At 47.7% G+C, this 23,104-nt stretch overlaps 1 protein-coding gene across 3 annotated transcripts in view; it reads right to left on the reverse strand.

Moving 5' to 3' along the window:
- Nucleotides 1-19,897, reverse strand: part of LOC122385584 (myocyte-specific enhancer factor 2B-like) — a 52,954-nt gene extending 33,057 nt beyond the window's left edge. Inside the window, exon 1 of one of the 3 annotated variants that reach the window (XM_043373953.1) lies at nt 19,623-19,897. The gene's annotated coding sequence lies outside the window, so the exon portion shown is untranslated. Of the gene's footprint in view, nt 1-19,616 lie in introns of all 3 variants that reach the window. The other 2 variants (XM_043373952.1, XM_043373954.1) reach the window with 2 other exon arrangements.
- Between the last annotated feature and the right edge of the window lie 3,207 nt (nt 19,898-23,104).

The following is a 23,104-nucleotide window of genomic DNA, read 5'->3' on the forward strand; positions in this document are numbered from 1 at the left end:
TACCCAACTGGTTAGAACAGGCACAGAGCGTGTTCCACTCCGCACATCGCTAACAAATAATTACGACAGGCTAGTACGACAATATACCAGACATACGAGCATGACAGAACAGAGATATAGGGCCCCAGTCGCCCACATCAGGCCTGCTCTGTATACCAAGAGCTCTATGGTTCTGAAATGGGATGCGCTCCTGTCAAAGGCAGCCTGATGCAGTTGGCGGGCGGCACCGCTGTGATTTAGATGGCGACGTCGCCGGCTGGCCGGTATCTCCGTATTCTCTGATAAGACGGGGCTGTGCGGGCTGCCGGCTGTCCCGTACTGCGCCATTCGTGGCCTGGCGGGGGATGGGGGCTTTACATACACCGTCCGGCAGCCGGGGCTGGGCTTTTACATCGTCCGGGAGCGTCCGAGACTGAGGGGGATGATGGAAAACCGGTGAGTGTTCGACGTTGTGTCCTGTAAGTTGTAGTTGAGCTGAGCAGCAACGAGGAAGCAAATTAAGTTTGATGGAAGAATAATTTGTGCTAACTTAAGAGGTCTTCCATCTTCCAAACACTCCAATGACGTACGTATGTACAGGGTGAAAAATAGCATACAGCTGTGTAAAACGAATTCTTACTTCGTGAATAGATCAGAAAAGCCGTGTGATAAATGTTGCAGCATCGTCACCAAACCACTCGCAAATGTATTTAATGTATGTAGGACTCAGCAATTTATCAGGATTGTGAAAGCTTCCCAGTTTAAATCACAATCCACTATCAGGTTTGACAATTCGACTGCTAGATGAATGCTAAGCTTATGTGCACGAGCACCTGCATAGATTAATATATTAATTGGGACTCCCAGCATCACCCATTGTTCATCTAACGGTGTGGGAGGCTGATTCAGTTGGTATCAGCGCAGCGCCGCCCCTTGTCCTGCCAGTTGAAAATATGCGGCCGGAATTTAGAAATTCAACGCACCAACGTATAATATGCGAGCACATTGAATCAGGTAATGTCACTCTCCTGGTCACCGGATCATGGGGCCCAAGCTAAGGCACTGACCGCCGCCCGCCATCGACCCAAATATACAATGATTCCTAAATTGGTAGCTGTGACCACTGATCAGAAACTAACAGGACGCATCCATTCCGTCAGGTGGAAATCTGACAGATCGGAACGCGATAGGATATAATACTGTCGATTATGATGAAATCATTGTTATATCTTTGACATATGCCTCGTATGTCGATGCGATATTCCACACCCGACATTACGGCTATAGCCTCACGGCTAGCCGGGAGGACAAAAAAAGCCAGCGCTAAACAGCCGTCTTCAGAGCACTCCAGCCACCAGCCCTCCAGCCATGAGCCATCAAGCCTCCGCCCAGCACCCGTCTCCGGACCCTTCCAGCCACCACTCGGTGCGGCGCGGCCCTGGGACCGGGCTCGGTTCCGGTCCCGCCGCGGCCGCCGTGGGCGTGGTAGACCGTGTCCACACGACCCGACCACCGCGGAAAACCGCCGCTAATTTGGCGTGTCGACGCACCGTTTGCGCGATGAGAGGCGGCCGCCCGGCCGCTGCAACGGGAGGCCAAGGTGCCGAACCTGCAGTAAGCCTGCCGGCGCCGCGGCTCGCCTCCACGCCACGGCCGCAATAGCGCTCTTTGTCAGAGCGAAATTCACATTACACGTGTGGTTGATGTGCGGTAACGTGTGAGACGAGTGACTGTAACTGTGAAGGCAGCAGCAAACCTGCTCTGATAAATTGAATTAACGAGACTGTCGCACAATACACCCATAGTTCGTTGCACTACGATGCCTCTTTTTATCGAGCGAAGTTTGAAGCGGCGACCTCGAGCTTCCCTTGAGAGGGTCTAAGATCTTTCAACATCTAACTGGGATGCAAAAGCCATTTCATCTTGTTTCGAGCACTCTGGCGCATATGCGTGTCCGTGAACATCCAATCAACCAATTCAGTCCAAGGCTGATGGAAGCATTTCTGCCACTGACACATGCGTCGCGTCTCTCCTCCCTGGGCCCTCTCGCAGCGCGCGCATATACCCCGGCGCGGAGGTCGGCACACCGATAGCAGACCGTGGCAATTACTCGGGCGGAACGGAGACAGGTGCCCGACATGAAGGGTGGCGGCGACCCCCTCCAAGTGCGGCCCTTTCCCTCGGCGGAACGGCCCGCCTGGGATACCAGGGGTCTTTGAACTGCTCGTCCGCACTCGTCGCAAACAACTCGCTGAAAAACAACTCGGCGCCATGGTTCAAAATGCTCATGGGGTGAAGGCGAAATCGCCCTTAGATGCCTGTCGGCCGACCAAGCCGGCGTGGCGGCCAGGTGCGGACTCACTGCTACCGTTCACATCGCAGAGACTCCCCCATAGACGGCTGAATAATAGAGAAAATCGTCACGGTGTGAAATTCACAAAGATCTACAGTCTACAAGTATGTTGATCTGGAAAGGGTGAACTTTTATCGAGCTGGTATTCCTAGAAGCGGCCGGCCAGGCTATCCTCTTTCAAAGTTACGACCAATAATTTTGTCTTCAGTGTTGGTGCACGGTATGGTGTGCTGCCATGTGCTGATGTGTGCTGTTTCGACTGTGTGGGGCATGCGACAGCAGCTAACGTGTCTAAAGCGCAGCATCATACCGTCCACATAGGTACGGTAGCCGCACTCTCTGGCCGCGTGAGAGTGTGTCGGACCGAGTTTGCCTCGTTACGCTGCAGGCCATCATTGGGCTCGGTTCGTTACGCCTTCCTGCACGGTGGCGCTTTGTGCAATGTGGCACGGCCGACGGAGGGGAGGGGTGTCGGATGGGGTGGGGGTGGGAGAGGGGGCGACAGCTGACGCTCGTGACGAGCTGCTGACGTTTGGAAGCATGAACTGACAGCGCGCCATGCCCCGGTGCACAACCGGGATCGGCAGCCATTATCACAGCTGCAATCAATGACTGCACGCCCAATTATGCAACGTAGTTTCAACGACGAATATCGTATATTACGGCGCAGTGTGCGTTTCGTACAAACATAGAAACACTTTGACCGGTTTATAGAACCAGTATTTTTATTTTTTGTTTAATAAACTTGGCTATGATATGATGATATGATGATATGCGTATTGCGTACCGATTCATACAGTGTAGTGACACATGCGACCTTGAAGAGCCAAGATAGGCCCTGCATGTTTCACACATGTCTTGACTTCCGTTTGGAAAATAATGACTTGTAAAGTGTAAACCATGAGCCGAGACACAACTTTTTTGAAACATTTTTTTTTCGTGGGCCAGCAGCAGCTTGCTTCGGTTTGCATTAATAGAAAGACACGCTCAATCCTCCGTTTCTAGCCGTGAACAAAATGAAAATGTGAGTTAAATCTTTGACACTGACGGAAGCTGACGTTAATGGCCCAAGCACTTAAAATGATTGTTAAAAACACTCACACGCACACATATTAAACAGGACTTCATAAGAAGCACCAGAGGCTTAGTTTGCGAGTATTTCAATTTTCAAGTTACTTATATGCATATAGGCATAAATGCATACGAGGTATAATCTTCTCTCATCCGGTAGGGTGAGTTGTTACATTTTTGGAGTCTGTCTTGCCCGACTATTGATAATCCTAAATCCTTCCTAACCATTTTATTGGTATGCATTTAGATATATATTGAGTAGGAAAAATTGAAAAATATATTGAGTAGTATGCATTTAACTTCCGCGTCATGTATTACAGCTCAATCTTATGAACTAATGAACTGCTAAGTGTTTCAATCTCTACTACTAGGCATTCCGTTATTAGTTTCATGCCTGCCATATGCGCTTTTAACGTCAAGGTGAGTATGATGAGAGGTGGCTGGACAAATATACACGGCCGGTACATGTAATCGCCACGCCACGCGTGGATTGTCCATGAAGGTAATACATACATACATACAATACATACATACATCCTCGGTAGCTCGTGTGTCCCAAAACGGTGCACTGTGACGAACGTGGAGCCTATTGTTATCACAAACAGAGTCGCAACCGACTATGAATAGCTGGGCCACACGAAACGTCACGATGAAAAGGAACCGGACGGCAAGCATGAACACAACTATACATGATATACCTATGTAGGTACCAACCCAAGCCACCAATCCTCCGACATAAACCTGTCATGGCTAGCATGGCCATGGATAAAAGGCGACTATTGACCAACCAGTAACGGAAACAAATTAAAGACAAGGTGTATCAACATATCCGGAGCCTTCAGCTCTGTCGGGCATTCAGCAGTCTACACCTGTTTTCGTTCACTAACGGGTTAGCAGAATTGGGGAACGTAACAGCGCCTTGATGAAGGTCGCGCCCCACATGTCTCGGCTAGGCAAACAATATCCAGGTGTGCTAGGACATGTTGTGGGGTTTTTATTGGTAAGCTTTGCTTCTGACCATGAATTTTTGGTAATACGATGGCTTAAAGGAAATAGTTCACTTTTTAACATGGGTTTTGAACTGGAATAGCAGTTCCGTAGCTTGGGCTGAGACGAGCATAAATCAGGAGCTTTTACAGCCCAACGATCACCCTAGGCAAAGATATTCTATTTCTCGTCCCGAAAAAGGTGTATTGCGTTGAGGATGTGTGCCTTGCATATATTCGCATCCAGTATGAAAAGAGCATGGGTCCCGAAAATTCTTCAGAAACTAGTGAAATTATCTACGAGAACTCAAGAGAAATTCTCGTACTGATCAATAAGGACATTCAGCAGCAGCAGATCGCCCAAATGCCGGTGGCCGCGATAATTTCTCTAGTTTCTGAAGAATTTTCGGAACCCATGCTCTTTTCATACTGGATCGCCTGTGCCTTACAGAAACTGAAAAGTTCTTCTTATATCAAAATATAGAAAATAATATTTTGTTATAAATAGGCTTTATTTTCTTTGCTGATCATTTTGAACATAAAAAATCATAAATCCATTGCAAAAAAATTAAAAAAATAATTTCGTGAAAGTGAACTATTTCCTTTAAGAACAACTCCTATTGCTTTTGCTTTCGCAAGGCATGAAACGAAACAGAACAACTCATTGCTATGCGAAAGAATAAATAGGTGAAAAATAATCTCCGACGAAGTCATATGGATTTATTGTTTAATTGTCTCAGGTCAAACAAAGGTAAAAATCCGCAATTTCATTATAAAATGATGTGGGGAGGGGGCAACTCCCATGGCCGTATATCAACTGATCATGGTTGACGTAGAGACGGCCTTCTTTCATTCTCGATCCAAGATGCCTCATGCTGAATCAGAGGTCCTGGACAAATGAAAATGCTGCAGCTAGAAAAACATGACCATGCCAACATTTTTAAGCCATGCATTTCATGTAAACTACCCATAACTGTCAACGAGTTTGCAAACTTCTTGTTTATTACTTAAGTTAATTATCAAGATAAATTGAAGTTGTAGGACATCAAGACGTCATTTCTGTGAAACTGTTGTTTACAGCCGGAACCTGCGCCCGCAAATCCATTCTTAACCATGTACCTACCCAAGCTGAAACCAAACAAAAAATAATCATCTTCATCCGTTTCAACTGCTGCCACTCCCAAAAGATTAACGGATCCGCGGTCATGATCAGTTGTCGTTGCCGGGACACTCGTCTCGCCGCATCACGAAGGTAAATCTCTGTCTGCTAGCATGGCACCATCTGTGTGTGGCGAGAGCCAGTTCTGCGGCTGAGGTGAAACAGAGACGGGCCGGGTCCGTCCCACGGCGCGGCGATCCACCAGTCCGGCTGACCAGGTGGTCAGGCGGTGGACGGATCAGACGACTGATGTGGATGTGGATGTGGACGGAATAATGGGTGGGCTGATGTGATGTGGTCGGCCAAGAGGTGGCCTTGTGAAACCTCCTTCCAAAGTCGGCAGGTGCGGTGTTTGGGGGCGTACATACGCCGCTGCCGTGAGTGTGTGGTTGGAGTACTACCACGGAAATTAATCGAAAAACAATGCAAACGGCGGAGATCTGACGGTGCGATCTGTTACGAAAGCTCTTACAGATCAAGAGACATTACACGGCATGGTCATGGGCTCAGCGCGGTTTTGTTGAGAATGTAAATTCAACGCGAGTTAATTATAAGACAACTTTTATAGCGAAATACTTTCGCCCGTGTCTGGAAATTACATTCATACGCGACTGGCTATCACCATTTTGACATGCAACATCAACGACGCCCTAAATCAGAAATATGATGGAAACAGCTCTGATTCATCACCAGTTGCCAAATTACAAAATGACTAATAAATTGCAGTTGATGTGACTTCAGAGGACCGAGACAGCGTCATGTTCCGGCTGGCGAATGTCCCAGTCAGACAGGTAGGCATACGTACGTTTCAAAATTTAGTTCAACAGCATAACCGACGAGACAATTTCCCTTATTTTAGCGGTGAGAGATGCTCTTTACATGCAGCATTGGTAGCGCATCTTAACCCGCGCCCTGCTGGGGGGGGGGGGTGTTTGAACACCCCCCCCCCTTGTGGTTTTTCGCGAATTACCGCCGTTTTTGGTACACCTTATCATACATAAATTCTACACATGTTGTGAAAATTTCAGACCAAGGTCAATCAAGGTCAGGTCACCAGGTCACTTGAAGTGACCTCACCTCATAAAAAGTTTCTATGTCTGTCATAGCTACACCGAGTGACCGATCGCTTTGAAACTTTCAGCGATTGCTAAGAGCAATAGCATGCACAAAATGTATATCTCAGAATTTTGATATCGATGACCTAAGGTCAGGTCAATTTTGCGACCTCCCCATTATAAGTCAATGGGAGAAAATTGAAATGCGCCTCCTTTGGACGAAAGACATTATAAACACTCCCAAACACTGAATTACAAGTGGTTTAGACACACTGAACATGAAAATGGTGTCCGTGACCCCTGTTTATGCCCTGAGGTCATCTTAGGTCACGAATGGTATATAACAGTTTTTCGCAAATAACTTTTGATAGAGGCATGCTAGAGCGATGAAAACGCCTTAGATGTGTTCAGCTCGACAATACGGATCGACTGATATGCAACATGACCCTTTCCGGTCAGGTCATGACCTTGACCTGAGGTCAAATTTTCAAGTTGACTTTTCAAGGTCAAGTTATAGTTCATTCGATGCGTCTTGACGAGAGGAACACGATGCCGGTAAAAGTAAGCTCGTACAAGGCTTGGGGCAAAAGTTATTGCAGAAAAACTGTTTCCGAAAAAATCGGCTATTTTCGCAGTTTTTGCCCCCTGCAGGCAAAACCGTTGACGTTAGGTCAAATCTGAGAGGATTACTCAGAAAGGGCGTTAATAGGGCTATCGAATGCGCTTTTCCGCGGCGCTGTAGCTCTATTGGTTCCCGAGTTATGCGTTGGCTTCTTGGAAATTTTCGACATTCGACCTGGAAATCGGCGAAATTTTGCCTTCAATGACCTCTGGTGACCTGACCTTTGACCTGACCAAAAAATTGATCGAAGTGATTTCCTCATTATTTTTGACGCTCTTTCGAACGCCGCCTTCTGCGTATCGCTACGTGGCCCAGGAGCCGAGTTAGAAGGGGGGGTGTTCAAACACCCCCCCCCCCCAGCAGGGCGTGGAAATCCAGGACCCCCAGCCGGGCGCGGGTTAAATAACAATTATTAAAATGAGTCGGTTAATCTGCCAACACATGAAGTGCATTGTATGAAGTGCATTGCAAAGCTTCCGTGACCCCGCGTTTCATCTGCCATACAATTTCCTGATCAAACATGCAGCGCATGCCAATGCACTGTACATTACACGCATCGCTCCATTTGCATATAGCATTTCAAATATCATTTATTTAAAAGATTCGCGCAAATCGTCCCAAAAGCTCCTGAAACGTGCCAGTATAACTTGTGCAGGAAGGAACAAAGTATACCACTGCCAGGGATGATCGGAATTCCGTCACTATTATGGATTGTTGAATTAACTCCGACGTATACGCGCCATGGGAATGGTCTGCTCCTATTACGAGTAGTGCCGATGTGAGCTCAGCTGATGCGATGAAAACCAGCATTACCTTTATTTCTGAGGTCAGTGAGCAGTGAACAACGTCATCAATCCTACATAGATTGCAGTGAAGCCAACTGTTCAGAGGAACGGCACAGTGCATTTGTCGACCTGTCGCAGCACGGCCTGAAATGAACCGGCAAAAAGGGACGGCAACAGGAAAATGGATATACGAGTAGGAATAGACTTCCGCGAAACACCGGCCGTCTCAGTCGATGTCGATGTTTCGACTGAAAGGCACAACAGAAACACGCTGGAGTCAGGCGACGGGCATTGTCCCAGTCCACGACTGACAAACACTTTAAGGAAGGCATGTAGCTTACACAAAACATGGCAGGGCAACAGTGTTTGTTGCAAGGCTCTGGTTAATCCCCATATCTCACTGAAATCCGCGCTGTAATAGCTCTGCCACGATCCGGTTAGGTGTATTTATGTCGGAGTTAACTCTCATGCTGTCTCGAGGTCGCCACGACATAGAACTGCTGAGAAAGCATCCACATCTCACAACCGCAAACTATACCCTCTCCTGCCAGAATGCGTCTCTTCTGAAGTCTAACTTGTCTTACATCCCAATAACGCATTGGGGATCTGGAAACACAGGCACGTAGCAACCAGATCACAGACGCCATATTGTGAATGGACGTCATGGATCATCAGATTTTTTTGTGGGCCCATCTGGCAGGCTATCAGATCGACTTGTTTGGGCCGATCGCATCCTCGACCATGTCAGCAGGCGATTTTTTATCCCCTGCTTCTGTAGAGGACCACAGAGAGACAGAAGCGGGTCATTGGGTACACGACTCTCCGCGGCAAAAGTTCCGGCTACTGCAGCCGCCATGTCGTCTACCCTCCACCCACTGGTGGCGACTGCGACTCGAGTCAGAGCTCCGAGTCACGCGAGCGACGGGCCGCCCATTCCAGAGTTCGATCGCCGAACTACCGACACCCAAAGCATTCACGTGACGCGCCCGTGTGCAATCCCAGCTGCAGTGAAACACACCCGAGAAACCCCGTGCAAACCGCGGCCGCCGCGGTCGGGCGATTCGGCGGGTTTTGGGCCGCCGCGGAGCGCGGTGTGGGCCCGGCTCCGCGGCGGCGGCCCGCCGGCTGTGTAGTGTATAATACATGGGGCGTTCGTCCGTCAGCCGGCGGCCTGTCCTTGCGGCGCCGCGCTGCACGCCACCGTCGCCCATGGCTCCGGCGCGCCGGCAACGCCGTGCAGCTGGCCAGAGGCGGCCCCAGGCGCGTCGCCGGGTGGGCAGCGTCGGCCTGCCCACCCGGCGCCTTGTAGTAGAGTAATCACGGCGCCAACACCTGACCGAGGCCACCCGCCGCACAGTGGGACAATTTGGAGTAACTATGGTCGGCAGACGGCATGAGAAAATCGAAGGTGGGCGTGCCAAGTTGATATCAAATAAAAGCGTGATATTCTTCTAATGTGCCTGATGCCTACGGTTGGATAGACTTATGGCATATGTGCAGGGGGGAAAGCAAAGCCATCAAAGTGCTCTATACATTTTGCGATGGTTTACTTCGCTGTGCGCAGCATCAGTGTTCCCTCACACAAAATTTCTGTGACAATTTTAGGTCAAATTGCACGATGACAAACCCAGCAAGCAATGTCCTCATTACAAACAGATTCGCGGTTGATGCTCAATACAAAATCCGTTCGTTACGCCAATTTGATACTTGAACATGCATTTGGGTAATTAGCCTCATATACCAAAGAACATGCGGTTTCATCAGCACAGCAGGTCAAACCATACTCAATAGGAACATCCGTGAGGCATCACTCTATCCAGCCATTGTTTGTTTGTGCCACACCTGGCCTGGCCGGCCGACCGGGAAAGTATGTAGATAGGCACCAAGATATAATCCCAGGAGGTGATGGATCTCTCCCCAGGGCTATTGACTTGGGATGAAATCACCGCCTGTGATCACAGCTCGATTTAAACAGGAGGGCCCAGCTCCACTGGATCACACGTCCTACCGGCCTGTGGTCCGACTGAACGCTACAGTCATCAAATCAACAAACAAAGGTACAAAACGCAGGCCGGTGTGAAACACATCCAGAGAGAAATGCGGCGCGTTAAGGCTAATTTCAGCGCTGAGCAGGTAGGGCCGTGAGGTCCAATGCCTTCCAAAGGTCGCAACGTTGCAGGGAATGTGCAATGACAGCGAGCACACATATGCTTACAAAAATAGGTATGCCAATAGTTGGATATGTCCAAGTTCCTCATTATGTTAGCCTACCTCCTCCAGAAAAAGATCGGCGTTTCATTCCAATCCCACCCATGTAGTTAGGATTTTAAATGACCTTTTCCTCGATAATTAATTGGAAATTCAATAAAAAGTAAATATTATATTGTTTGGCAAATTTTCGAACAACAGTTCATTCTCAAGCCACATGAAACAATTGTTTCATGTGGCTTGAGAATGAACTGTTCTCAACTGGCTTGAGAATGGCTTGAGAAGTTCCATGGTATTGTTTCATGTGGCTTGAGAATGAACTGTTGTTCGAAAATTTGCCAAACAATATAATATTTACTTTTTATTGAATTTCCAATTAATTATCGAGGAAAAGGTCATTTAAAATCCTAACTACATATATCAAAATGTTCCTCCCTAGAGCACTGCATACTATTTCCAATCCCACCCATGCAATGTTCAAAGATTAAGAAAGGACTTTCACTTGCTTGCTTATTGGTTTCTTGCAGGCGATTACCTTGAACCACCTAATTCGGCAGGCAGCCGATTCAATATTTATAGCTTCAGTAGGTACCTACTGCTACTGCACACGCAAAAGCAGTGAAATGGCCCAGTGAGCTATGAGTATGTCTGCGGTTGTCTATTTAAATCGCTTTTAGGCCACAAATTAGTAGAGCTGCCATATATCTTTCGCCATTGTCCTTTGACTTGCAAAATCCCGGCAAAAAAATAATCAATCAGCGTCCTAACCAAATCCTGGGCCGTCACATGACGCAAAATGAATAAGTTAGGAAATCAGTCGGTTAGCCTGTAAATATGTATATGTTCTTGAAATTGTGGGTGCAGATACTTATCGGAATCAACAACAAAATATCACCGGGCATTTCTAACGCGTAAAATTACAGGGAACACAGACTGCATCGCCAATACGGAGCAGCAAAGCACTGTTCAGACCGGTACGTAAACTGCCAGAGAATCAGGCCCGTTTTCGCAAGCACGGCAGATGAGTGGTGCAAAAAAAAAAATGGCGCATTAGATTCAGAATGTGGGCGTGTTACGTGAGTCCACAGACAGTATTGATTACACATCCACTTATTGAGCCTACAACGACTATACATGTGTCGGATTCCAGCGTTTTTACTCAATTTATTTATTTATTTATTTATTTATTTATTTACGACTTCCGCAGACACTCCACAGTGCAGACGTGGCTATTCTGTGTCAGTTGTTACAAAGTTAAAACATGGGTAGGAAACTTGTCAAAAAATCACAGATAGCATCACAGTCATACCTGCACGCTCACATGTACACATAAAAGCTACGACAAAACAAGTGCCTTAGCACTTGTTTCTTAGCACGTCAATCGTTGAAGGTCAGGTCGGGTGATCGACCACTACACTGGATAATGGTCATGCTTCTGGTACTGAAACAGCCGACTGGTGATCACATTGCAGTGTAATTACTTTTGCAGCTACGGGGCACCCCACGGCTGCGGTCAGCCGATAGAGCCAGGTAGTAGCTAACGGTATATTAGTGAGCCCCACAAAAAAAACTAGACTGTCCTGAATTAGATCTGACAGCTCCGTCTGGGATTTTAAGGCCTGTAAACACTGTTTAAAAAATAAAGCGCTTGTATCTATTTTCGACCGCCGATAGTTGACATGCCTAGGCTAATTGATGTGAATATAATTGGACGCCATCGATCTAATAGCAGAAGGTACTAAATGCTGAGGACGCCGAAGCATAACGGACCTAAGGGAGATTAGGCCGAGGGCGCGATCTGTATCTCACCAATCTTACTGATCCCGGTTACCAGGCTATAATGGATAACCTAGAATACACCCCCAATCACGGTCGTGAAACGTGAAGGCCATACGGTGTTCAGAACCCTCAGGCGCCTCTGACTGCGGCCGACAGGTGTGGAATGGATAGCAGGTATTCACCCATACGTGTTAGACCAACCCATAAAAATATCTGACCGCGATCGGCAGGCGCATAGTCCGTAGTCGCGCCTAACCGCGATCGCTAGAAGTACAGGATAACCCAAACTTCGCCCCTGACTGTGGCTGACAGACGGATAGTGTATAACGGCGCAGAAGACTGCCGCTGATTCCGGCCGGGTCAAAGGCCAGTAGGCGGTCAGCGCACCTCACGGCGCACCTGTCAGTGCGACGCGCCCCCGGTCGGCGAGCCGCAGCGGTCCTCAGTGAACGAGTGGTGGTGGCCGCCCAGTTGCGATAAGGCACGGACCAGAGGTCGGGGTGGGCGCGGTCCGATATCGACGCCGAGCGGAGCCGAGACGAGAGCTGGGTCGTCGTCGACGGTCAAGGACGCGACAGAGAAAAGAGGAATCGTTTCCCAGCGGCTGAGCTTTGCCTTGCAAGCTGACAGGATGCGAAATAATGCTTAACATATTAAGATGGAGGAAATAGCGCGTTCGTTGCAGGAAGACACGCCTGCTACATTCTATCGCACCTTTCATACTACTGTCGTTTAGCTGGAATGGTTCGACGTAAGACGCTTTACTTTTGCGTGACAGAGCATGCATATACGGCCTTCTTCCTGGAGCAACATGCTCAGCAATTTCAAATTGGAAGTCGCATAAATTAGCCCGAATTTCCTGGCCGACGCCTTTGAAGCTTAACGACATTTGTGCTACGCTGAAATCCATTTTATAAGCATTTACCCAGTACATTACGTTGAAATAGGAGTGTAATAGGAAACAACGTCAAACGTGGGCATTACGATCGGGTGCGCCTGTGGGTAAAAGTGGTATATAAGCCCGGGTTTGAGCCACTGCTTCACACGTGTATGTATGTGCGATACACAGCAGCTCCTGCAGGTGTTGAGCTGCAGGCAATGACCGAGCCGACGTGCCGATCAATTTCCGGGGCGCCGGCAGTCCAATGACGCCGCTCGGCTGCGGATTGCGTGCCTGCAGCCGCACCGTGCGAACCACCCAGCTCCGTGGTGACGTGCGTAATGCGTATACCCCACGTGTTCGGGGAACGCTGGATAGCAACACTAAGTCCCGGGCTACGGAAACTGAGCAGCTAGCATCAGCGAAGTCAGCAAATGGAACTGCCAATCGGGCTGCTGGGATATATTTTTGTCATTGTTACTTTGCTTCTCTAATTTTGTGAGACGCATATAAGAATGTCTCTTTAGTATTGCACTTGATCCACATCCCTTTAACAAGTTGCCAATCGGAAACAACCTCCTTGTACCTACTTTAATTACGACCTCGGAAGGACAGTTCATTGAAATTTCACGAAATGAACTTCAGCTCCCTGAACGGTAGGTAATGCTGGCTCCTTCCTTGACTCCTCAACTCCGAAAGCAACGTCAGTTTCATTACGGAGTCTCTTTAAACACTGATCTTATCAATTATTACAGTACATGAACTAACAAAGAGCTCTATGAGTTGAACTGAATCCGCTAAATGTATATGGGACTTGCATAGTTAAAGGGACCCTCCCACCTTCAAAAAAGTTTATGAATTGGCATGAAAGTGATGTCGCTCGGTTCAGAAAGAGCGAAAACGAATATCTACCAAATTTCACCGAAAAATATTCACCGGTTTTCAAGATATTAGACTTTTACTTTTGTTTACTTTTTTGGATCTCCGCTGTTTCTAGCGACTTTATTTTAGAAGTGCGGCGTTTGCGGCAGATGTTGCGCGCAAATAGCATATACCACCGCGTGCTACAAAACGTTTTAGTCAAACATTTAAAAATCGTTAGATATCTGCGCTGACGTCACACATTCAGAGGGGTATTCCTAAGCATTAGCCCCTCTGAATCAAAATGCTGCAATTTTGAAATTCAATATTTCCGATTTAAGGCATTTCTCGATGTTGTGAGTGTCAAAACCGGTAATTGTGAGCCAGGGACCCCATTTTGGCTATCTCAACTCAATTCTAATGTTAAGGTGGGAGGGTCCCTTTAAATAAGAGTGACCAAAAAAATGACCCTCATGCTGACATGTCGCTACACAATGCACGTCATTGACAACGGTCCTATAAGACCGTGTCTGGAATACCTACGCATACCAAAGGCAACTATGCGTCTTAGAGACATACTTCCAGCAAATATCAACAGCACGGAACATGAACCGTTGTTATGCAACCCACCCATAATGCAAAGCACCAGCTATTTTGAATATAAACAAATTATTTTAAAACGATTGGGCAACGGAAAGCATCATCTGTTTCCCACTGGCAACGCTTAAAGGTAGTGTGCCACCTTTGAAAGATTTCCCATTTTATTTTTCCTATAAGGATAAGAAGCTTCTGTTTTTACCTAATATCGCAAAAAAAAAATCAAAAATGGGCCTGGAATAGTGCCTTTTTCGCCTAAAAGTTTATCGGTTTTTCGATATGTATAACAACTGTAGTGGGCTGACCTGCAAACAGGCGTCGGCAACAATCGCGAATGCGGCGCACATGTGACAATAAGCAAAGGTCATTATAGAGTTACGACGTACGGGAATGAGTTATCAGCTGTCTAATCGTAGACAACACAATGTCGAGCCTGTATACTGTACTGTATTGGTATTGTTTCTTTTATTTGGCTGTCGAACAATATTTATGGTTTGAAATATGATTTTATGTAAAATAATTGATATGAAAAAGCCGTCTCTTAAGTTATGACCCCATTTCACCACACGCAAGTGGCAGAAATGACAATGATCAGCTGACGCATTTTTCTTGGCCGAAGTCAGAGCGCGCGGCCCGACGCACCACCGCCGCACCACAAAGTATATCCGGTTCTCCTTTTCTGGGCAATTAACTCCCATACGGTCCAGGAAAGCTGGCACACTACCTTTAAAATAAATGGTACGCAATTATAATACTCCGACAGGAACGGATCAAAAATATAAGCAGCGCACATATCCAAGCGCCCGACCACCGTATTTTTTTTTTGTATTTTTCATTATTTCGTGTTTTCCTAAACAGTTAACTTCAATCGGTCTCGGATATGGTTCAGAAGCGACATAAAGCACCCACCAACATCTGACGCATATGGTTGTGAAGGCAAGCATTTCAGCATTAGCATTCATTCATCAGTAAGCATTATAGCGACCTTATTTGTATGCTGTTTTGTATGTGTATATTCTGACCATACTGCGAATTTGTTCTGCTGACTGAATCAGCAAGTACCTATATTAGAAATATGCCATTCAAAATAAAAAAATATATCCAGCCTCTCCAAAATAACTAATGCCATCCCAGCGCCAAACTCGGACTTCCACCGACTGATGGGACAGATGTCCAACCGAAACTGAAACGTGATCCTGCAACCGATTCTGGCAGGCATCCGGTTAGACGGAAACGACATCCCCCGCCCCAGAAGAGCGGCGGGGGAGGGGGGACATTGACCGACACGGCCTAACTGCAACGCACGCCGCCAGACCAGCAGAGCGGCGTGTCGCAACGGCAGCGGTACCGCGGCGGCCGGACTGGACCGAACGGACCGGGGCGGCCGGGCTGGACCGGGGAGGGCGGCTCAGGACGATACACCAGCCATTCAGTCGGCCGGTTAAAACGAGCGGTCGAGCCGAACCGAGGTCCGAGCTCCCAGCCGGTCCAAACGGTAGGTCACTCAGCCGACCCACTAACCGATCCACCAAAATATTGACCAGCCAGACGACCCCGACGAGCCGCCCCCCTCCCCCGCCGACCGGTCCGACGCCCCACCGTCTGACCGGTCAACCGACCGACCCACCGTCTGACCGGTCAACCGACCAACCAACCCACTGACCGATCAGTCGACCCACCGATCCGTCAATCAACCGGCCCAGCCACCCGCACCGGTCCGCCGACCGGCACGACCGCCCCCGTTTCGACCGGTCAACCGAGACGCTGACATTGACCTGTCAGCCAGCCGACCCTCGTCTCACCAATCAACCACAGGCGACCCCAGAATACTTAAATAACCGGCGACCGACCGACCCAAGGGACGCCGGCGACCGCCTGCTATGCGAGTCAGTCGGTCAGTCGTCAGGCCCGCCCGTGTGGTCCCGCTTGTAGCGACACATACCAGTCCCACGCACAAGGGGGAAAAGCTCAAAAAATTGAGCGCTCAAAAAATTGAGCGGGCCCCATTATGAAGGAATAGGCGAAACGATGGTATTTTACAATGCCTTTAGCGTCACACTACGGCAACTATTGTATCCAAATAAGGTATCAATGGCAAGAGGGAGCAACAAGGTTTCTTCTCGAACACTCGCCGTGATAATTTATATCGGTGTTTTTGGAAAGAAAATGCCCTAAAGACGCTCAACTTTTTGAGCGCCACTTGTCGTTCGGGACCGCGATACTCAATAAATTGAGCGCCACGACAGACGACAGTCAGCTGGCGCTCAAAAAATTGAGTGCCTGCCAGCATCTACACTCAATTTTTTGAGCGTTCTCCGTGACAGGTGAAGCCGGTACTGGCTGCCATTTTTGATGTTATGTTCGTTGAAATACGTTAAACTGAGTTGAAACAGAAATGCAGGAAGTTGAATGCTACGTGGTACCCAAACTTTTCACAAACCCATGGCATCATGTCACATTTTCCGCTAGTAGTTTTATCGGTCGCCTTTCGGATTCGGCACACCTCAAATAATTATACAGGGCTTGAATAATCCGTATGAATACTGTATTGATATTCTCTGACTGTACTGGGAGAAGAGAATACGTGAATACAGAAAGATATCCACCCACGCTTGAATATTGGAGAATTATAGCAGGAAAAACTGTATTGCCACGGTTACAACTTACAAGGCCATCGGCCGCAAACAAACAAATACTATACAATGTGGGTTAGATTCACAAACATCATCAAGTGTGGAACACAGAGACGAGCGAAACAACATCACATTATCGCATGCCACCCCGACCACATTGGAACCGGGTGACCTGCGACCGGAACCTGCGTCTTGCCAGCATACATCACAAAAGCAGGAGGCAGTGTCGTACTGTTTTGATCCAAAATATGCCATATAACAAATGATATAAACGACCTAAGCTCGGACTAAGCTAATCATGATCAAATCCTTAACATGTAAAGGACGAATGGAAACATCGAGTCTCAGACCAGCAGTAGCAACCCTATCACATCACAAAGAACACGCGGCATTATCAGACAGCCGTTTTGTTATCGGGCTACAGGCGGCGACGGCGTGGTTGCAGACCAGCTGCGAGGTAGCGGCGTGCGGGCAAAAGGCGCGGGCACACCTCCATGTGGCCGTGCAGACAGTGCGCGGTCGGCGTCGCATAGTGGGCGGCATCGGGCTGTCCCGGGGCCGTCGAAGCCGCACAGGTTGTCGGCGCATGTGGGCGCGCGCGGTCACCACGGCCAGCTGCTCACCGCCAGCACAGACTGCGCAGCGTCGCCGCTCCGCCAGCCAGAACACGCAGACAACCCTTCTTGCAGTCGCACAATACGTTGCCAAACTCATTCACCTGCTCCACCATGTTGTTGATGTCACCGAGTCGTTCAAGTTGTGGCTCGTGCCGTCGAGCATGACCTGCCCGATCGGACACGGGTCAGCAGCTTCTGCTCCAGCGAAGTCTTCATCTTGGTGACGTCTTGCTGATCTCCACAAAGGCTGAGCAGATGACCTTACCCACAGGGACGGCCCCGAGTGCCGACGTCCTCGCCAGCGACCGCTTGGTTGTGCAGACCTGCCAGAAAAAGAAAAGCTGTTTGGTGATCTCAAACGATTTTTTTCTTTATGCAGTGGAACAAAATGAAAAATATGTCATACAACAGGAACTAAAAAAAGATGCAGCCTAGGTCGTCTAAGAAATGGGTGCAACATTGATAAAATTCTTCATTGAATGAATTCTGCAAATGCTTTTGATAAAATGTGTGGTGATTATAAGGAGACCACTTTACTATAAAATTGCTCAGGATTCCCTATCTGGACCTGTCAAAAAATCCTGACTGCACACCAACAATGAGCATTAAATCTGAAACCTCTACCAGGTACCTAGGGATAATTAAATTCTGATTCGGGAAAATATTTCACATCATACAAATAAAAACCTTTACTATATTGAAACTGAAAATGTGATGCCGATTCAGTAACCTAAGGGTCTCAAAGTATAATGATGAGTTAATCTATTATAAATTTGGTGGTGACTGCCGACTGGCGTCTGGCGGCCTAGACCTTGAGGCTTGAAAGATGCCTTCCTTTTCCGTTGACTCCGATCCTCCAGATGGAAATGATATAAAGGATCATTTTTATCTTATTTCATATGAGCCAGTCAGCAAAGTGGCTATCCTGTTTCAGCATTCACACACACAATAGTTGACTGTCAGTCTGTCATGCTGTCAGTGTTGTGAAGTAATGAAGGAGTTGAGTTTTGTTGATAATAAATTGTGATGTTATGTAAAGGACTGGAAAATGAATGTGAAAACTGTGGAAACATATTGGCAGAGTATTGTCACTTACTATCAGGACAAATGGATAGAGAATACATTCAAATTAATAAGAAATGCCAAATATCAAGGTACTCAATCACTGATAGCAGTGCACTATCATATGTTTTAATGTCAATTATATGAAAGTTAAGACTGAAACTACCTTTTACCTCATCATACCTAATGAAAAATTGTGTGAAGAAAACATCGACAGCCTCTTTGAAGCACTTAGACCACTAAAAAACAAAAAATTCACGTAAATATGGTGTGTCTCCTTCCTTCAAAACATCATATCGGATGGCGCCACTTTCGTCGACAGTTACTTATCTGCACGTAAATCGAGGAAAACGTGAATTGATTGACGTTTACGTGTTTCCAAATTTAAAATCACAGCATATTCAAACTTTTCAAAGTACCTTTTAACATCTAAGTATAACTAAAACGATAAAAACTTACCTTCAACACAAGGACGACGACAACCACGCGACCGGAGACGTCGCGACGAAATAAACAAACGGCGCCGCCAAATGAAAAATATTCTCTGATATGGGTAATGTGAAATTGAGTCGCAATCATTTTGGGTAGTATGAAAAATGCTCTTTCCAACAGAACCCTAGTAAAAAACGTGAATGGACAAAAAATAACTTTAATTTCGACATAAATATTGGCCTGTTTTTAAGTCATCCTGGTATGCCGTAAGATTTCGACCTATAAATTGGTGTTCCCCCAATCATTGAAGCTTGAGCAGTGAAAAATATGAAAGCCTAATCTGTTTTGCATCATTAGTGATTCTCCTAGGGTGTTGCCATTTCTCCCTAGGTGTTGCGAGTTGCTTTTGCAAAACGTGTTCCTGAAACGGCTCAATTTTTTGAGCCCTCAGCATTACGCCTATGGGAGCCTCTGACGTCACACGCTCAATATTTTGAGCGCTCAATTTTTTGAGCTTTTCCCCCTTGTGCGTGGGACTGATACCAGGACAGAACTGCGTCGGACGAGCCTCCCGGTCAGCGGCGATGCCAGGGCGACTCCACGGGGCGTCGGCGAGCGTCGCTGCGCAGTCTGGGTCAGCCCGTGGCCGCGATTCACCACTGTCAGACTCGCGCCGCCTCTGGGAGTCCTCCGGCGCGCTCACGAGTCCTGTAGGCCGAGCGCGGCCCCGTCTGCTCCGGTCGTCACGCCGACCACGCACCACCCGCGCCGGCGACTCGGCTCGACTGGGGCCGACCGAGCGCCGGCGGCCGGCGGCGACACGGCGCTCCTTCCGACCGGCCGCCGCGATCGATGCTCGCTGACGTCACCGGACGTCACAGCGCGGCGACCAATCAGCGTGCAGAGCGGAGGTGCCCGTGCACCGTGACCGGCCGTGCACACTGCAAACGGGGATTTGTATCTTTGTGAGGCATATGTGCTGCGGAGTAGGATTTAGTGGTTTGGAAACGGAAAATCCGGGGCATGTTTCGATCGGAGCTTGACCTAGACACTACCTACTCCTGTTAGCCGTCGTGTAGCCGGTCAATAAGAGCGATCGAACCAAGGGAAAGGCTTTGATCGGTCCACGGTCGTCTGGTCCTGAGAGCTACACGAAATCTGGCATTAGCGAATATCGACAGGTTTGCCAAGGCCATCGCCAAGAAGTCATGAAGTACGGCCCTCCAACAAGAAGTGGTTGGTTTCCCGATGTGCTTTTGGCATAACAGAGCCACTCCAGTAAAATGACCAATTAGAAATGAGAAAAGAGATCGTGCTAACACTTCGGCAATATTTTTCAGCATCCATTAGACGTAGGTATTCATCAATACAGATCGATTATTGTGATGTTGGCAATCAACCACGTAATGCCTGGAAGCTGGAGGGCCGTACGCTGGCGAGCGTATAGATTGTTATGAATCAAGTTCTAGCCAATGTGGGAATCAGTTCGCCCCTTTTAGCAGCACAGTCAACATTGCCTTTTCAGGGAGCAATTTTGTCAAGAAACTAACTTGCGGTTGGGGATTAGAAGTTAGGTGGGTGCTGTCCTTTTAGCCATTATGTATATCTAGATAAGAAAATTTAATGCATTTTAATCGAAGTAAATACAGTACAAATTACATTACAAAATGTTGAATGGACCGATGAGGGCTGTCGACATTTGAATGTCCGAGCTGTGTTTCAGTTAGACGGGATCGTTGCTGTTTTAACTTTTAACCCTATTAGTGGCAGGCTCCTGGCTACCCCTATTAGTGGCAGGGGGGGCTGTTTACGACCCCCCTTGATATCTCAAGATCTAACGGGCCGATTTTCAAAATTCAAACGGCATTCGATTTCGCTCAACGAGATCTACATTTCTAAAAAAAAAATTAAAAAATGTCAATAGGGGGGTAGAGGGGGGTAAGAACGGGCAAATTGCAGATACATTTTAGACTGTTTATCACGGCCAGGTTTCTGAACCAATCTTAACGCAACTTTTGCCGATCGATAGAGAATGAACCAGGAATTCACATGGATCCTAAAAATATGCATTTTCAAAAATCATAGGCGGATACAGATCATTGAGATTGGGGGTACACAAAAAGTATAGTAAATAAGTTTTTTGTTGGTACTGTTTCTAAAAAGGGTGGCAATGGTCTTGTTATGTTACAATTTTCTTATGAGAGAACGACTAAAACTGTATTGGTCATGCATAGGCGGTGTCAGGGCACCTATGTTGGAAGGTAAAAAATAACCCCCCTTTTTGGACGCCTGGATCCGCCTATTATAGCAAAAACGTGTCAAAAGAGGATGCACAATAACTTTGTATATGTTATCACATGATACCTTTCATTCACTGTTCGCAAAACTGGTGCAGCATCGTGATCTTCGCCCAAATGACTCGCTTCACGAATAGGACCCCCCAATTCCCAGTGCTCTGGAGCCGCCCCTGGTAAAGTTATGAACTTGAAATTTTCAGGGAATGTGCCCAATTTAGTTTTAGGAAAAGTCAGAAAATTTCAGCATCGTAGCTTCAGCGGTTTCGGAGATATTCCCGAAAAACCTGAGGGGTGGATAAAAACAACCCCCCTGCCACTAATAGGGTTAACGTAAATGCTGCTTTCTATATGTAACATTTTTGACAAGTAGACTGATAGAGAATAGAATAATAAACCATGATATCCTATCGCGAAGTTACACCGTTAATAAATGACGACATGGAAAATAAGCAACTCTTATCAGCGGCCAGGCCAGCAATCGCAACTGATAGCGACACACTAGCTAAATTTCTCTGTGATATAATATAGCCTTTTTACTTAAATTTAGGAACAGCAACCTGCACCATGAAAAAATATGTTGAGATATCAGGGAATTAAGCGCTAACCTTACACATACCGCTGCAATAGATGTGGTGGAGCACTTTGTCAATTCAACACAACTAGCAACATGGGCATACAAGTGGACATATCTGAGCTGACAGCAAGTGGCCTGAACTAATGCGGAGCATATTTGCATTGGCCGCAACTGGCATAAAGACCTCCTATGACACAGGGCGAGATAAGAAAAGTGTGCGAGTAGAAACGTCACTTACGAGTACGACGGATAACTGACTATTCCAGTGCCCAGGCTAACGCTAGGTACTGCGGGGATAGTTGGGCCGTTATCGCAAAAAAGAAGCGAGCTGATGTTTACTAGGATGAGTGTATTGACTATTGAAATAGTTTAGCGCCTCAGTACACTTTGAACAGAAGGCGATATCTAAACCTTTGCAAGCCTGCAGATATAGAATTGAGAAGGCTTCGTTCCATGTTTAGTGTTCACGCCATTTTTTTCAGATGCACACAATCGCCCATGCTTATGAAGATTCCAATCGGTCAAGCCTGAGTCGAAACACCGCATTGTCATGAAAACATCAGCACAGCCCATCTTCAATTTCTCCATGGATGGTGTTTCGTCTGGCGGGCGCTCCAGAGCCGAAAGCACTCGGCCTCCTCATCCGGGGCATTCCGGGCCGGGGCCTCAGCAAACCATCAAAACAGGGAAAGGGTATCGGCCCGGCCGTCTCAGATCGCCGAATCTCGGCTCAGAGAACGGCAGGGGCGGCTCACAGGTCGGCCGGGAGGGCGGCGAACGGGTCCGCAGCGCCGGACTGACCTGGCGCCGCTCCTGGCCGATCCTCAGAGGAGAGGGAATGTGCGCTGGTTCCAGCTGGAGGGCCCGGGGCGAGGACCGGCACACAAACAGCACGCTCAGCCGCTCATCCTGGCACCGGCGGGGTGCCCGCGGCCGGAGAGGGGTTCGGCCAAAGGTTCCACTATGGTGGATTTAACTGGCACCCCTTTGCTGACCATTGTGCGTAACTTGTGGACTGTGGAGGGAGAAGAGAGGGGGAAGCGTGGGAAGAGGCTTTGAACTCGGTGAGGAAGTGCCTCGAGCTGCGTATGGGAAGGGAGTGTGCACCGTCATGTGGTTTGTGTTTTATCGTACAGACTTGATCGCGGTTGGAA

This window comes from Amphibalanus amphitrite, unplaced genomic scaffold, assembly GCF_019059575.1.
Source record: "Amphibalanus amphitrite isolate SeventyFive unplaced genomic scaffold, NRLGWU_Aamphi_draft 000224F_arrow, whole genome shotgun sequence".
In the NCBI taxonomy this organism is placed as follows: Eukaryota; Metazoa; Arthropoda; class Thecostraca; order Balanomorpha; family Balanidae; genus Amphibalanus; species Amphibalanus amphitrite.